This window comes from Somniosus microcephalus, unplaced genomic scaffold (assembly GCF_052327205.1).
Source record: "Somniosus microcephalus isolate GS21.2 unplaced genomic scaffold, FLI_Smic_1.0 unresolved_chr6, whole genome shotgun sequence".
NCBI classification, from domain to species: domain Eukaryota; kingdom Metazoa; phylum Chordata; class Chondrichthyes; order Squaliformes; family Somniosidae; genus Somniosus; species Somniosus microcephalus.
Window position 1 is genome coordinate 4,056,327 of NW_028225184.1, and position 18,203 is coordinate 4,074,529.

General features: G+C 47.9%; 1 pseudogene; it reads left to right on the forward strand.

The window, feature by feature from the left end:
• Positions 1–7,263: 7,263 nt before the first annotated feature.
• Positions 7,264–18,203, forward strand: part of LOC147086922 (Fc receptor-like protein 5) — a 35,767-nt pseudogene continuing 24,827 nt past the window's right edge.

Consider the following 18,203-nt stretch of genomic DNA (forward strand, 5'->3'; position numbering starts at 1 on the left):
GCCCTCATAATTTTGTACACCTCAATCGGGTCCCCCCTCAGCCTTCTCTGCTGTAAGGAGCACAACCCCAGCCTGCCCCACCTCTCTTCATAGCTGAAGCGCTCCAGCTCAATAAACATCCTGGCGAATCTCCTCTGCACTCTCTCCAGTGCAATTACGTCGCTCCTATAGTGTGGTGACCAGAATTGCACACAGTATTCCAGCTGTGACCGAACTAGCGTTTTGTACAGCTCCATCATAACCTCCCTGCTCTTATATTCTATGCCTCGGCTAATGAAGGCAAGTATCCCACATGCATTTTGAACCACCTTATATTCCTGTCCTGCTGCCTTCAGGGATCTATGTACATGCACACCAAGATCCCTCTGATACTCTGTCCTTCCTAGGACCCTACCATTCATTGTGTATTCCCTTGACTTGTTTGTCCTCCCCAAATGAATCACCTCACACTTTTCAGCTTTAAATTCCATTTGCCACTGTTCTGCCCATCAAACCATCCCGTCTATGTCCTGTAGCCTGAGGCTTCCCTCTTCGCTATTTACCACTCCACCAATTTTTGTGTCATCTACGAACTTACTGACCATATATCCTACATTCATATCAAAATCATTAATGTAAACTACAAACAGCAACGGACCCAGCACCGATACTTGTGGTACACCACTGGACACAGGCATCCAGTCACAAAAACAACCTTCGACCATCACCCTGTGCCTTCTGCCAGTAAGCCAATTTTGCATTCAATGTGCCAAATTGCGCTGGATCCCATGGGCTCTTACCTTCTGGACCATTCTCCCATGTGGGGCTTTGACAAAAGCCTTACTGAAGTCCATGTAGACTACATCAACTGCACTTCCCTCATCCACATACCTAGTCACCCCCTTGAAAAATTCGCACAATTTGGTCAGACATGATCTCCCCCTGATAAATCCATGCTGACTATCCCTGATTAATCCCTGCCTCTCCAAGTGGAAACTATTTCTGTCCCTCAGAATTTTTTCCAATAATTTCCCTACCACTGATGTTAGGCTCACTGGCCTGTCGTTGCCTGGTTTATCCCTTCTACCCTTCTTGAACAATGGTACTATGTTAGCTGTTCTCCAGTCCTCTGGCACCTCCCCTGTGGCCAGAGAGGTTCTGAACATTTGTGTCAGAGCACTGCAATCTCCTCCCTTGCCTCAGACAGCAGCTTGTGATACATCCCATCAGCCCCTGGGGAATTATCCACTTTGAAGCCCGCTAAAACCGCTAGTACCTCCTCCCTCGCAATACTAATTTGTTCAAGTATTTCACAATACCCCTGCCTGATTTCTATGCCTACATGACCCTTCTCCATAGTGAACACAGATGCAAAATATTCATTTGAAAACTCACCTACATCTGCTGCTCTAAACACAGATTGCCATTCTATATCAATGATTTGGATGAGGGGACAAAATGTTACATTTCCAAATTTGCTGATGATACAAAGCTAGATGGTAGTGTCAGTTGCGAAGAGGGTGTGAAGAGGCTTCAAGGGCATCTCGACGAGCTCAGTGAGTGGGTGCGAACATGTCAGATGGAAGATAATGTGGATAAATGTGAAGTTATCCACTTTGGTAGAAAAAACAGAAAGGCAGAGTATTTCCTAAATCGTGAAAAATTGGGAAATGCAGGTGCTCAAAGGGACCTGAGTGACCTTCAGTCACTGAAAGTGACCGTGCAGGTGCAGCAGCCATTAGAAACGCAAATGGGATGCTGGCCTTCATTACAAGAGGAATTGAGGACAGGAGTAAAGAAGCCCTACTCCAATTATATAGGGCCTTGGTGAGACCACACCTGGAGCACTTGGTACAATTTTGGTCTCCTTACCTAAGTGAGGATATACTTGTCATAGAGGGAGTGCAACGAAGGTTCACGAGATTGATTCCTGGGATGGCGGCACTGATGTGTGAGCAGAGATTGAGTAAACTAGGCCTGTACTTCACAGAACTTCACAGAAACCCCACAGTGCAGATAGAGGCCATTTCGGCCCATCGAGCCTGCACCGACACATATCCCACCCGATCCCCGTAACCCCTACACCAACACATATCCCACCCTATCCCCGTAACCCCACATATTTAATCCCCGTAACACTAAGTGTCAATTTATCATAGCCAATCAACCTAACCCGCACATCTTTGGGCTGTGGGAGGAAACCGGAGCACCCGGAGGAAACCCACGCAAACACGGGGAAAATGTGCAAACTCCACACAGACAGTCGCCCGAGGCTGGATTCGAACCCAGGTCCCTGGCGCTGTGAGGCAACAGTGCTAACCACTATGCCACCGTGCTGCCCCTCAGAAGGAGGAGGGGGAATCTCATGGAAGCATACAAAATTATTACAGAACTTGATAGGGTGGAGGCTGGGAGAATGTTTCCCTTGGCTTGGGAGTCCAGAACCAGGGGCCACAGCATCAGGATAACGGGCAAACCATTCAGGACTCAGATGAAAATACATTTCTTCACACAGAGGGTGGTAAATCTTTGGAATTCTCTACCCCAGAGGCTCAGTCATTGGATATATTCAAAACAGAAGTCGATAGATTTCTGACTAGTAAGCGAATCAAGGGATATGGCGATGGGGCTGGTGAATGGAGTTGAGGCAGAAGATCAGCCATGATCTCATTGAATGGCGGAGCAGGCTGGAACGGGCCGAATGGCCTACTCCTGTTCCTATTTCTTATGTTCTTAAGTGGATTGCATGCTCCTTGTTACTGACTGAGACTTGGCTCACAATGGCAACATCGTGAACCGTGCAGAAGCCTCTCGACATGCCGACACATTGCACCACCTTTCCCACCAAAGCCACTGTGACAGCACTGTGGCCCTAGTCATTAATTCTCATCCTAAACTCTTCCCTGATCTTCCGAAAGAATCAAGGGATCTTTACATTTCTTTGGTAGGCCAGAAAGAACCTCAGTTTAACATCTCATCCAGGGGATGTTATCTCCCACAGTACAGAACTTCCTCAGCGGTGCACTGGGATGTCGGCCTAGATTAGGAAGTCAAGTTTTAGGAATGGGGCTCGAAACCACTGTCGTCTGATTCAGGGACGAGAGACTGAGACCAATAAGCCTGGGTAAACACTTTTCTTTTATCACTGCACTGATTTTCGCATGTCACAAAGGGCGAGAATACTGGGATGCCTTCTGAATCGCTTTGACGTGTTATCCCAGTATTTCGTTGCAGCTTTAGCTGCCTAAAATCTGCGTTAGCGCCATCTGTCGGCGAGTAAATGCAGATCATCCATATCAATCGTTTTATCCCTCGCTGGCTGATAGAATCATAGAAACAGAAAATCTTACAGCACAGAAGGGGCCATTCGGCCGGTCGTGACTGTGCTGGCTCTTTGAGACAGCTTTCCAATTTATTCCCAATCCTCACCTTTTTTCCTCAATCGTGCAAATGTTTCCTCTTCAAGTTCATGTTCAACATTATTGAGAAAGTTCCGATGTAACATGCTCCCACCATCCTCTCCGGTTGGGTTTTACAGATGTTAAAGGTACTCTGTCTGAAAATATTCCTCCACCTTTCCCCTCTAGCTCGTTTGCAAAATAACTTAAATCTGTAAACGGTGTTTACTGACCCACTACACAGAGGGTCCCAACTGGTTCTATCAAAACCCTTCATAATTTTGAATATCTTTATTAGATCACCTTTTGCTTCCTCACTCTAGGAACATAGGAACAGCAGGAGGCCATTTAGCGCCTCGAGCCTAATCCGCCATTCAATGAGATCATTGCTGCTCTGTGACCTCATAGCCTGTGCCTCATATCCCTTAATACCTATGGTTAACAGAAAACTAACAATTCTAGATTTAAGAATAACTAGTGATCTAGCATCAACTGCTGTTTGTTTGAGAGTTCCGCACTTCTACCACCCTTTGTGTGTAGAACTGTTTCTTAACTTCACTCCTGACAGCCCTAACTCTCTTTTTAGGCTATGTGCACTAGTCCTAGACGCCCTAATCAGTGGAAATATTTTCTCTATATCTACCTGAACGGCTCCCCTTAATATCTTGAAAACTTGAATCAAATCAGCTGCTAATATTTTAAATTCCGGGCAATACAACGCTACTTTATGTAATGTCTCCTGGTGAATTAACCCTTGCAGTTCAGGTATCATTCTAACAAATCTACGCTGAACTCCCTCCAAAGGCAATACATCTTCCTAAGTTGTGGTGCCAAAACTGAACACAGTACTCCAGGTGTGGTGTAACCAGGGCTTTGTATAGCTGTAGCATGACCTCCAACCCCTTGTATTCTAGTCAACTTGAACTAAAGTCCAGCTTTCAATTAGCCTTTTTAATTGTTTTTTTAAGCTGTACCTGACATTTAATGGCCTATGTATATGGATACCTAATTTCTTTGGCCCTCCATTGTTATTAGCTTTTCACAATTTAGAAATTACTCTGATCTAAACATTTAAGGTCCAAAGTGGACGAGGCAGACTTGCTTGTATTGAAATAAATTTTTCAGTTTTGTCAATTCATTAATGCTCTTATTATAGCTTTGTATTTTTATGCTTCCATCTTCAGTGCTTACAATGCCGCCTTTTCTAGTTCAAAGGCGAACAATCCCAAAGTCTTCAATTCCTCCACATATCAAACGTCCCTCATCGATTGTAGCATCATTTTAATCCTCAGTTGAACACAATACAAGGCCTAGTTATCCTTCCTGAAGTGTGCGGCATAGAATTGTATACAGTACTCAAGCTGAGGCCTAAACAATGATTTATAAATGTTTAGCCTGACTTGCTTTTTTGTATTCAATGCTCCTATATACAAAGCCAAGTATCCCAAACGCTTGCTTAACCGTCTTAACTGCTTGCCCTGCAAACCTCAAAGATTTATGGATATGCAGATCTAGATCACTCTGCTCTTGCACCTCCTTCAAATAGAACTATTTCTATTATAAGGCCTATACACGTAGTTCATCACAAGTTGGATCGCTTCACACTGATCCACATTAAATTGTATCTGCTATGTACATGCCAATTTCATCAGCCTTTCTATGTGCTCCGGAATACAGCTACTATATTCCTCACTATTTATTAAGTTGCCAATTTTTTTTCATCTGCACACTTCGAAACTGTACTCTTTATAAGCAAGTCCATATAATTTATATCGAACAACAGGAACAATGGTAATAATAACGATCACTAGGGGACGCCATTGCATGCTATTCGCCAGTCAGGAAAAAAATTCATTCAAATTACTCTCAGCCTCCTATCGCTTAGTCAATGCCATCTCTAAGTTACTACCGCCCTTGTAATTTCATGTGCTTCTATTGACCGAATAAGGCTTTCATTTGGTATTTTATCACATTATTTTCTTGAAAGTCGATACATACAGCATCTACTGCACGATTTTCAACAGTACTCTCTGTTTCCTCATCAAGTAACTCATTCGGGTTAGTCAGGCACGATTTCTCTTTAACAAATCGTGTTGGCTGTCCCTTACTAACCCATGTTTCTCCAATTGAGATTTGATAGATCCTTGATAATGGTCTCCAGTAGTTTTCTCACTTCTAACGTAAAATTGATTGTTCTGTAGTTACCATTTTTATCCCTCTCCCCTAGCGGTGTAACACCTGCAGTGCTCCAGTTCACGAGCACCACTCCCATCTCCAAGGAGAATGAAAGAATGTAGTCACTGCTTCTGCAATCAGAAGCATGTTCCCCTCAGCAACTAGGATGTGCCCGATTTGAGTTGCGGAGCGAATCTCATTAAAAGGACACACAGAAGAAATAATGCACCACAAACTAATTAGCTCATACATCAAATTATTGCAGCAGTAGTTTCGCTGCTTTATATCAGTGCGAAGAGAATATTACGGTAATATCCTGTCATTACCTATAGTTCAGAAAATTTAACTCGCAGACTGACCCACGCTGTCTGGGTTCTTGCTCAGGGGAAATTAGCTGGAGTGTTAGTAATCTCAGAAAGGTGCATTGTAACATATCACATTAATTTCAGCCAATAGGAGAGGGCCCAAAATGTTCAACAGACAATGGGAGAAGAGGAGAATGTTTATACGCAGCGAATTGTGCTGATGTGGGCTGTACTGCCTGAAATGGCGGTGGAAGCAGATTCAATTGTAATTTTAAAAGGAATTGGATACACACTTGAAAAAGAAAGATTTGCAGGACTACGAGGAAATAGCAGGGGTGTGGGGAGAAGGTTAATTGGATCGCTCTGTGCAGGAGTTGGCAAAGGCAATATGGGTCGAATGGCCTCCTTCTGTGCTGTAATTTTCTATGTTATTTACAGATTTAATGTTGCACCGGATTTAATTGAGAACCGCTCAGTAGGGGTCTGATTGCAGAGAATTACAAAGAACGTGCAGCACAGGAACAGTCCATTCTACCCCAGTGCTCTCTGCCGGTGTCCCTGGTCCACATTTTAATCACCTCTTATGCCCCTGCCCCCACATCTCCCTCGGGTGTGCATCTTGCCTCGACTGAGAGGCAGCAATGCCAGCTCATTCAGACACTCCACGGGGCAGCGACTTCACATTCTCATCACTCCCTGTGTGAAGAAGTTCCTCGCAAATTATCATCTGAACCGACAAACAGCTTGCATTCGATCCCGAACCAACCTGGGAGATATTTCTGGTGCTAGATAGATTGGTAGCTCGGTGAGCCAATCATCAACACCGAGAGCTGAGGGGTTATAGAAACATCTTCTATCTCTCTCTTTCTCTTTCTCTCAAGCCCACTTTCCACGTTCTTCACGTTTTGGTCGCCCCTCCCATTTCTCTACACTTTCGCTCTCTCATTACCCATTGCAGCTCAGTTTTATACACTCACTTTCAAACATTTGAGAGGAGGCCCGACACTGGGGGAGGCGGGCCTGCGTGGGAGAGGCACCGGGAGCTGAGAGAAGGCGGAGCGGCCATAAAGGAACGTGGCAGGGGAGGCCTGGCACTGGAGGAATCGGATCTGTGTTGGAGCGGCAGTGGGACCTGAGAGGAAACATTCAAAAGAGTGATGTTAGGGTGAAAGAAGTGACGTCGGCAATAGGGAAGGAGCTGATTGGTGAGTAGCTGGTGAGTGGCTTATTTTGAAGCTTATTTCATTTTTTGAGCATCACCTTTTCTTTGTTTGTAGTCTTTTAGTCTTTCACTAAGGGACGTGGATTACTCTAAATACTTTAGCTAATTGATCTAATAGCTAGAGGCATGGCAGTGCAGCTTGATCCCGTAGAGCACCCATCCTGTGCCAGGTGGGAAGTCCTGGATGTGCAGGACCTGTCGCCAGCTGCAGAATCTCGAGCTTGGGCGGCTGGATTCACGGTGTAGCATCTACGTGGCTGAGAGTTCCGTGGATAGCACGTTTCGGGAGGTGTTCACCCCACAGCTTATTAGTGTGCAGGCAGAGAGCAAATTGGTGACGGCTAGACAGAAGTGGGGTACCAGTCAGGTGGTGCCAGAGTCCCCAGAGTGCATCGCGCTCTCCAACCAATATTCTGTTCTGAATAATGGTGAGGGTGATGGTTCCTCAGGAGAGTGCAGCCAGAGACAAGTACACAGCACCATGGCTCGTGCAGCTGCACAGGTGGGGAGGAAGAAGAGTTGAAGAGCAATAATGGTATGGGATTCGATAGCTAGGCGAGCAGATAGGCGTTTCTGCGGCTGCAACTGTGACTCCAGGATGGTAGGTTGCCTCCCTGGTGCCAGGGTCTAGGGTGACACTGAGCGGCTGTAGGACACTCTGAGGGGGCAGGGTGAACAGCCAGAGGTTCTTCTCCATTTTGGTACCAATGACCTCAACAGAAAGAGTGATGAGGCCCTGCAGGCAGAGTTTAGGGAGCTAGGAGAGAGATTTAAAAGCATTATCTCAAAGGTGGCAATTTCCGTAATACTCCTGTTGCCCCGTGCTGGTGAGTACAGGAATATGGGAATAGATGAATGAATGGCTGGAGAGATGGAGCGGTAGGGAGGGCTTTAGCGTCCTGAGAAATTGGGACCATTTCTGGAGAATGTGGGCCCTGTACAAGCTGGACAGATTAAACCTCAACACTGCCGGGAAGAATATTCCCGTCGGGAGGTTTGCTAGCGCTTATTGGGGAGGGTTTAAACCAGATTGGCAGGGGGCTGGGCACCAGCATATATGAACAGAAAAGAGGAAGAAAATGCATACAATTGTATGTGTGTTGCATAGTACTAGAGAAGATAGTACGAGAGGCGGTAAAAAAAAAACACATTAGATAGGAGTAGTGTAAGAAAGACTACTAAAAATTCAAAAATGTGTTTAGAAATCAAGTGCGTAAATGCACAATGTTTGGTCAATAAAGTTGGTGAGCTACAAGCACAATTAGCCGTGTGGCAATATGATGTTGTGATAAGAACGGAAACGTGGCTTAAAACGGTGAGGACTGTGCACATAGTATTCAAGTGTACAAGGAGTACAGAAAAAATAGGGAAGGAAAAAAGGGGGCGGGTGGTAGTGCTGTTTATGGAAGACATTGTGGCCTAGAAATTAGGTTTGCCTCCGCCAGGGCTTTTGCGCCCGAAACTTTGCGCCCGCGATAATTGCCGCTGCGCCCGCCAAAAATTCAGCTGCCCCGCGCCCAGACGGCTGCGGGCGCTAATGGAGGGTTTCAGTGCCTCGCTATGGGCGCTGAATGCAGGTTTGCGGCGCTAATCCCCCGCTGCGGCACCCGATGCGGTGCGGCAGGCTGGGGTACTGCAGGCCTCCTCCTTCTGTTAAGGAGGAGCTGCCTGCAGCCGACCGCTGACCGGTCGATTCGCCCGACAAATGAGCCCGGCACCTCGGAGAAGTGCCTGGCTCGCGGGCCACACACATCAGTGCCGCGGGGGGGTGGTGGAGGAGTCCGGGGAGGGAGGTGCGGGCAGGCGGCCGCCGGGAAAGCGGCCGGCCGCCGCTCCACCTTAATGCGCCGGCACTACGTGCTGCAACATCCCATTGAACAATCGTTGGTTGCGGCTGCCACGGGCGAGGCGGCCGCAACTGAATTTGGGCGTCCGGCCGCGTTACCACGGCAACCGGGACGCTGCGCACACCGATGGCGTCATCGGTGCCGGCGCAGCGCTACCAGCTAACGCCAATGGTAGGGCCCAACGCAATTTCGATCGCGGCTATAATTCCGGCGCAAGGCCCTCTAACGCCTCTAATTGGGCGCTAACCCCACCGAATTTCTTTGGAAAGTGAGAAAGTTCTTGAGGGACCAAGGACAGAATCCATTTGGCTACACTTTGTAGTGTATGGCCTAGAAATTCAGTGCCCTTAGCGCCGATTTTGCGGCGCTAGAGGGCCTAGCGCTGCAATTGGCGCCGGCGCCGAAATTGCCTGGGGCCCTTCCGCCGCGGTAGACCGGTAGCGCTGCGCCGGCACCGATGACATCATCGGTGTGCGCAGCGTCCCGGTTGCCATGCCGACGGGCCCCAGCGCCGAAATTCAGTTGCGGCCGCCTCGCCCGTGGCAGCCGCAACTAAGACTCTGGCAACAGAGTCTTACATGACTTTGCGCCGGCGCATTAAAGGCCCCGCGGCGGCCGGCCGCTTTCCCGCCGGCCGCCTGGCCGCAGCTCACTCCCCGGACTTCCCCCACCCCCCCCCCCGGAACAGAAGCAAGCCCGGCACTTGTCCGAGGTGCCGGGCTCATTTTTAAAATGATTATCGCGGGCCGCGGCCACGTGCAGGCAGCTCCTCCTTAAGGGAAGGAGGAGGCCTGCACTTCCCGAACCTGCCGCACCGCAGTGGGCGCCGCAGCGCCGGAATAGCGCCGAAATTCAGCGCATAGCGCCAGTTTTCAGGCGCTAACATCTTTCAGCAGCGCCGGCAGCCGTTTGGGCGCAGAAGTAGTGAATTTTGGGCCCGACCAGCGCGACTTAGCTCCGGCACTAACCTCCGGCGCTAAAGCCCTGGCTGCGCCAAAACTCAATTTCTAGGCCTATGTACCTTTAAGAGCCCCTGTGTACTATAATACCGGTAGGTGACCACTCGGGTATATAAGCCTGTATAGCGTCTTGTATCTTTTAGTTCACCTCCAGACTTTGTTCGGTAAACACCTGTTAAACCAACTCCTGCATTCCGTGTCTCCCTAACACACGGATACAACAGTGGCGACGAATTGGAAATGGACTTACCTGCAATTCGGCAGCACCTCAAGGAGATCGATTCCTCAGACGAAGGTTGAAGAAAAAAAACAAAAAACTGTGGTTTCACCAGCTAGCCGGGCTGGTGGCAGGTACTGCACTAATCCTTCCTGGGCGGCGGGCTGGGGCTCGATCGGGTGGCTCTGCAGCGGGGCCGAGCAGCGAGTCAGAAAGTGGAGGCAAACAGAGACGGAGGGTGGAGCACTCGGGAGACGGCCGGCGCTGCAAAGCAGGTCGGTGTTCGGACCAAGCAGAGGGACGGAAAAGTCCCAGAGAGTCCGGCAGGAACGAGTCTCCAACTATTAAAAATATCTGTGTAAATAAAAACCGCGGAGAACAGCGTTGTCAGCAGCGGCAGCGGCAGGAAAGCGCGGGAGGTGCCATTTTGTCTCAGCAGGGAAGAAAGGAAAGCGCGGGAGGTGCCATTTCTGATTTTCAGGATGCCTAAGACTGACAATATTACTGCTTTCGTTAGTAATATAGAGGATTGGACCACATATGTGGAAAGAGTGGAGGTATATTGCACAGCAAATGAAGTAGAGGATGATAAAAAGGCATCGGTACTTCTAAATCTGATGGGCGCAAGGACATACGGGCTGTTACGGAACTTAATCACTCCAGCCAAACCGATGGACAAGAATTTTAAGCAGATTGTTGATACCCTACAGGAGCACTTAAACCCAACACCGCTGCTGATAGCAGAACGATTCAAATTCTTCAGGAGGAATCAGCACAAGAATGAAAGTAACGCTGATTACCTCACCGAATTAAGAAAGCTGTCAAAGCACTGCCAATTCAGGGCAGGACTGGCAGATTCTCTGTGAGACAAATTCGTCTGCGGTCTCCTAAGTGAAGGAACACAGAAAAGGCTACTTTCTGAGGAAGATTTGACACTGGACAAGGCTTTCAGTGTGGCTGTATCATACGAAGCAGCAGCAAGAGGAGCTGCAGAGATACAGCAAAAGCCACAGGACTTCGGCACCCATGAAATGACACGGGGTTTCGAGAGATGTTATCGCTGCGGCAGATCCACCCATGACCAGAGGGACTGCTGGTTCACGGACAAAGCATGCAGGCAATGCGGAAAGATGGGTCACATTGCACGTGTATGCCGATCTGGAAACAAAAAATCCACTGACAGAAAAAAAATCAATAAGGAAAAGTACAGAAAGGTACAAATGATGACGGACAGTAGCTCCGAAGACCAGAAGAGCGATAGTGACTCCGGAAACAAGAGACTAAGCTGTCTCAAATTACATAATGTAATTGCCAAAGAAGATTACCAGACCATTTGGGTTACCCTCACGAAAGCGGGGTCCCCAGTTAAAATGGAGCTAGATACAGGATCAGCTCTGACCGTCATAAGTCGACGGGATTACGAGCGGCTATTTCCACATATACCTTTGAAAGACACATCCATTATCTTGAAGACATATACGGGGCAGCAAGTATACCCCAGAGGGAAAATAAGGGTGCCTGTTGTATACAACGGCAAGGAAATACAGAAGTTGTATTTATACGTTCTGCAAGAGGGTGGTCAACTGCTGTTGGGACGTGAATGGATCAGGAAGATACGTTTAGACTGGCACTCCATTCAGGCCCTGACGGTGATCAGTAAGAAAAAAAATGATGATGACGTCATACCTGAACGATTAAAAGACATCTTGGCCAACACCAAAGAAGTGTTTCAACAGGAACTAGGAACCTTAAAAGGCATCACCGCCTAGGCAGGTGCTCACTAGGCTGAGAGAACGGGGCCTACAAGCAAATCGCCCCAAGTGCGAACTTTTCCAGAAACAAATATCATATTGTGGCCATATAATTAACGAAGAAGGGTTGCATAAGTCAGCTGAAAAAATTGAAGCGGTCATAAAAGCCCCAGCACCTGAAAATGTCTCACAATTAAGGTCGTTCCTGGGATTGATAAATTACTATCATAAATTTTTACCGAACTTGTCAACTGTTCTGCACCCTCTTAACGCACTGCTACAAACGGGAGTAGTTTGGAAATGGAGCGAAGATTGTAAACGTGCCTTCCATAAATGCAAAGGCTTCATCACGCCCAAGGAAGTGTTGGCTCATTACAACCCATCACTGCCAATCAGACTGGCATGCGATGCATCCCCTTATGGCGTAGGAGCGGTATTATTGCATAGATTCCCTGATGGCTCGGAGCGGCCGATAGCTTTTGCGTCACGCTCATTGAACTCAGCTGAGCATAACTATGCCCAGATCGACAGGGAAGCACTCAGCCTGGTGTGGGGAGTGAAGAAATTCAACCATTACCTACACGGACAAAAATTTACCTTGTTGACTGACCATCAACCCCTCATCTCCATATTCAACCCTAAAAAGGGCGTTCCCATTATGACAGCGCAAAGTCTACAGAGGAGGTCCCTTTTCCTAGGGGCACACCAATATGACATAGAATACAAAGGATCAAAACAGCATAGGAATGCCGACGGTTTATCGTGCCTACCGTTGCCAACGGTAGAAGAGGCCCCCCCAGTGGAGATGTTGCACTCAACCATAGTGGAGTGTCTACCAGTAACAAATTCTACCATTGAAAAGGAAACGAGAAATGACCCGACTCTCTCACGAGTCTACGATTTAACGGTGAAGGGATGGCCAGCACATGGCGAACCACTGTTGCCAGCATTCTCGCAAAGAAGAGAACAGCTGTCAGTGTGCCGAGGAACCTTGATGTGTGGATCCAGAGTGGTGATTCCACCCAAACTCCAGGATAAAGTGCTAAAGGAGCTTCACGAGGGGCATCTGGGTGGAGTGAAAATGAAGAAGCTAGCCAGAGCGTTTGTGTGGTGGCCAGGTATCGATGGAGACATCGAAGAAATGACCAAGAGCTGTCTAGGATGCCAGAAGGTCCAAAACGCCCCACCACAAGCCCCTCTACATCCATGGGAGTGGCCCTCATCTCCATGGCAAAGGGTACATATCGACTTTGCTGGTCCATTTATGGACTCAATGTTCCTAATAGCGGTGGATGCACACTCCAAGTGGCCGGAGGTAATAAAAATGTCCTCCACCACCACGGAAAAAACCATCACAGTATTAAGGACCATATTTGCCAGGAATCGGCTGCCTGAACAGATCTGTTCTGATAATGGACCGCAATTTGTGTCCGAAGAATTCAGGAAGTTCTTAAAAAACAATGGGGTTAAACACTACACGTCCGCCCCATACCATCCCGCCACCAATGGATTAGCTGAAAGGTTTGTCCAGACCTTCAAGAAGGCCATAAAGGCCATGGGTAATGAAGACATAAATCTACAACATAAGGTAGATAACTTCTTGTTTGCGTACAGGAATGCAACACATGTGGTTACAAACCAAACTCCCGCCATGATGTTTTTCAATAGAAGACTAAGATGCCGGCTGGATTTGATCAAGCCAAACATCAGAAGGGACGTAGAGAACCGGCAATTTCAAGGCATGAATGAAAGGCCAACTAGAACCTTCCAGATTGGTCAACAAGTTTTGGCCCGGGACTACCGTACCGAGAAATGGCAGCCTGGAACTATTTGCACACGACTAGGACCGCTGATGTATACCGTGGACATTGGAGAAAGCAGAATAAGGCGCCATGCTGACCAGATCATAGAGTCATCCGAAAAGGGACAACCTACACCACAACTCTATACGCCTAATGATGAAGCAGAGATACCCATAGTATCTACCTCCGATCCGGTGATACTGGAACCAGATGAACCCGACACTGGCATTCAAGCCGAATCGACCTTGCCAAAAGAACCTACTACACCACCAAAAACTACTACACCACGAGGCGTTATCCGGACCGAGTCAGGAAGCCTCCAGAGAGACTGACTTATAATTGATTAGAGTCATAGAGTCATAGAGTTTTACAGCACAGAAAGAGGCCCTTCGGCCCATCGTGTCTGCGCCGCCCATCCATCCCTGTCCAGTCTAATCCCATTTTCCAGCATTTGGTCCATAGCCTTGTATGCAATGGCATTTCAAGTGCTCATCCAAATGCTTCTTGAATGTTGTGAGGGTTCCTGCCTCTACCACCCTTTTAGGCACTGAGTTCCACATTCCAACCACCCTCTGGGTGAATAAGTTCCTCCTCAAATCCCCTCTAAATCTCCTGCCCCTTACCCTGAATCTATGCCCCCTTGTTATTGACCCCCCTACTAAGGGGAAAAGTTCCTCTTTGTCTACCCTATCTATGCCCCTCATCATTTTGTACACCTCAATCAGGTCCCCCCTCAGCCTTCTGTGCTCCAAGGAAAACAACCCCAGCCTGTTTAGTCTTTCTTCATAGCTGAGGCGCTCCATCCCAGGTAACATCCTGGTGAATCTTCTCTGCACCCTCTCCAAAGCAATCACATCCTTCCTATAGTGAGGTGACCAGAATTGCACACAGTACTCCAGCTGTGGCCTCACCAGCGTTTTGTACAGCTCCATCATAACCTCCCTGCTCTTATATTCTATGCCTCGGCTAATGAAGGCAAGTATCCCATATGCCTTCTTAACCACCTTATCCACCTGTTCCGCTGCCTTCAGGGATCTATGTACATGTACACCAAGGTCCCTCTGACCCTCTGTACTTCCTAGGGTCCTACCACTGATTGAGTATTCCCTTGCCTTATTTGTCCATCCAAAATGCATCACCTCGCACTTTTCAGGGTTAAATTCCATTTGCCACTTTTCCGCCCATCTGACCAACCCGTTTATATCGTCCTGTAGCCTGAGGCTTTCCTCCTCGCAATTTACCACCCCACCAATTTTTGTGTCATCTGCGAACTTACTGATCATACCTTTTACATTCTCATCCAAATCATCTATGTAGATCACAAACAACAAGGGACCCAGCACCGATCCCTGAGGTAACCCACTGGACACAGGCTTCCAGTCACAAAAGCAACCTTCGACCATCACCCTCTGCCTCCTGCCACTCAGCCAGTTTAGGATCCAATGCGCCAAGGCACCCTGGATCCCATGGGCTCTTATCTTCTTGACCAGTCTCCTATGCGGGACTTTGTCAAAAGCTTTACTGAAGTCCATGTAAACCACATTCACAGCATTTCCCTCATCCACCCCCCTAGTCACCCCCTCGAAAAATTCAATCAGATTTGTCAGACATGATTTACCCTTGACAAAGCCATGCTGACTATCCCCGATTAATCCTTGCCTCTCCAAGTGGAGACTAATTTTGTCTCTCAGAATTTTTTCCAATAATTTCCCTACCACAGATGTTCGGCTCACTGGCCTGTAATTCCCTGGTTTATCCCTGCTACCCTTCTTGTATAATGGTACTACATTAGCTGTCCTCCAGTCCTCTGGTACATCCCCTGTGGCCAGAGAGGTTCTGATAATTTGTGTCAGAGCCCCTGCAATCTCCTCCTTTGCCTCCCACAGCAGCCTGGGATACATCTCGTCCGGGCCTGGGGATTTATCCACTTTTTGGCCTGCTAAAACCGCTAGCACCTCCTCCCTCTCGATGCTAATATGTTCAAGTATGTCACAGTCCCCTTGCCCGATTTCTATGTCTGCATCGTCTTTCTCCAGAGTGAACACAGATGCATAAAATTCATTTAAAACCCCGCCTACATCATCTGGCTCTACACACAGATTGCCACTTTGGTCCCTAATGGGCCCTACCCTTTCCCTGGTTATCCTCTTGCCCTTAATATACTTATAAAACATCTTAGGATTTTCCTTTATTTTGCTCGCCAGTGTTATTTCATGGCCCCTCCTCGCCCTCCTAATTTCTTTTTTAAGTATGCCCCTGCACTTTTTACACTCCTCTAGGGCTTTTTCCGTCTTTAGTCTTTTGTAACTGCCAAAAGCCCCCCTTTTATTTCTAATGCATTTTTGCATATCCCTTGTCATCCAAGGTTCCCTTTGCTTGTTGGTCCCACCCTTGACCTTTACAGGAACATGTTGGCGTTGTACTCTCTCTATTTCCCTTCTGAAAGTCTCCCACTGTTTTGATGTGGATTTTCCTATAAGTAGCTGCTCCCAGTCCACTTTGGCCAGATCCTGCCTTACCATATTAAAATCGGCCTTCCCCCAATTTAGAACCCTTATTTCCGGGCCGTCTTTGTCTTTTTCCATGACCACCTTAAATCTCACCGAATTATGGTCACTGCCGCCAAAATGCTCTCCTACTGACACTTCCACCACTTGCCCGGCTACATTCCCCAGAATTAGGTCCAGTACCGCCCCCTCTCTTGTAGGACTTTCTACATGTTGGCTCAAAAAGCTCTCCTGGATGCACTTTAAGAATTCTGCACCCTCTAAGCCTTTCACACTCTGACTATCCCAATTAATATTGGGAAAGTTGAAATCCCCCACTATTATTACCCTATTATTTTCGCACTTTTCTGAGATTTGCCTACATATCTGTTCTGCTATCTCCCCCTGACTGTTTGGGGGCCTATAGTACACTCCCAGCAAAGTGCTTGCCCCCTTTTTGTTTTTAAGTTCTACCCATATGGCCTCATTAGAGGAACCCGCTAATATATCATCCCTCCTTACAGCAGTAATTGACTCCTTAATTAATATTGCAACACCCCCTCCCCTTTTACACCCCCCTCTGTCTCGCCTGAAGATTCTATACCCCGGAATATTGAGCTGCCAGTCCTGACCCTCCCTCAACCATGTCTCCGTGATAGCAACAATATCATACTCCCATGTGTTCAACAACAACTTCAGTTCATCCACCTTATTTGCAAGACTCCTTGCATTAAAATAAATGCCTTCCAGCCCTGCCATATTCCATTTTTGCCTTCACATATTTGCTCTGCCTTCCCAGCTGACTTGTTTTTTCCTCTGTATTTGGCTGTAAATCACCCCCTACTATAGCTCCACTCTGTACCCCATCCCCCTGCCAAGTTAGTTTAAACCCCTCCCAGCAGTGCTAGCAAACCTCCCCGCAAGGATATTGGTTCCCCTCTGGTTCAGGTGTAAACCGTCCGACTTGTACAAGTCCCACCTTTCCCAGAAGCAGACCCAGTGATCCAGGAAACTAAAGCCCTCCCCACTGCACCATCCCTTTAGCCATGCATTCATCTGTTCTATCTTCCTATTCCTATACCCACTAGCACGTGGCACCGGGAGTAATCCAGAGATTACAACCTTTGAGGTCCTGCTCTTTAATCCTTCACCTAGCTCCCTAAATTCTTGCTGCAGGACCTCATCCCTCTTTTTACCTATGTCGTTGGTACCAATGTGGACCACGACCTCTGGCTGTTCACCCTCCCCCTCCAGAATGCCCTGCAGCTGCTCAGTGATATCCTTGACCCTGGCACCAGGGGGGCAACAAACCATTCTGGATTCACGTCTATGGCCACAGAAACGCCTGTCTGTTCCCCTTACTATAGAATCCCCTACCACTATTGCTCTCCCACTCTTTATCCCCCCTTCCTGGGCAGCAGGAGCACCCCCAGTGCCAGGAAGTTGGCTGCTGCTGCCTTCCCCTGGTGAGTCATCCCCCTCAACAGTATCCAAAGCGGTATACTTGTTTGAGAGGGGAATGGTCACAGGGGTCTCCTGCACTACCTGCCTGCTTCTATTGCTCCGCCTGGTGGTCACCCATTTCCTGTCTTCCTGTGCAGCCCTTCCCTGCGGTGTGACCAACTCACTAAACGTGCTATCCACGACCCTCTCAGCATCGTGAATGCTCAACAACCCATCCACCCGCAGCTCCAGCGCCTCAATGCGGTCTGCTAGTAGCTGCAGATGGATGCATCTCCGGCACACGTGGTCATCAGGGGCACCGGGGTCCCTGAATTCCCACATAGAGCAAGAGGAGCATATCACGGGGCTGGGCTCACCTGGCATGACCTTCCCTTTAATTAATTTAAATTAATTTACTATCACCAATTAAAAATATCTCTAAGGCGCTTGTATAGTCTACCAACAGCCCCTGCTACACCAGAAAAGACCCTAGTAACTATAAACTACAGAGTTAAAGTTCAAAAAAGAGAAATACTCACCAACCAATCACTTACCTGCTCCCTGGTGACGTCACACTCTGATTACTTTTTACCTCTCTCCTCTGCTGTTGATTTGGTCC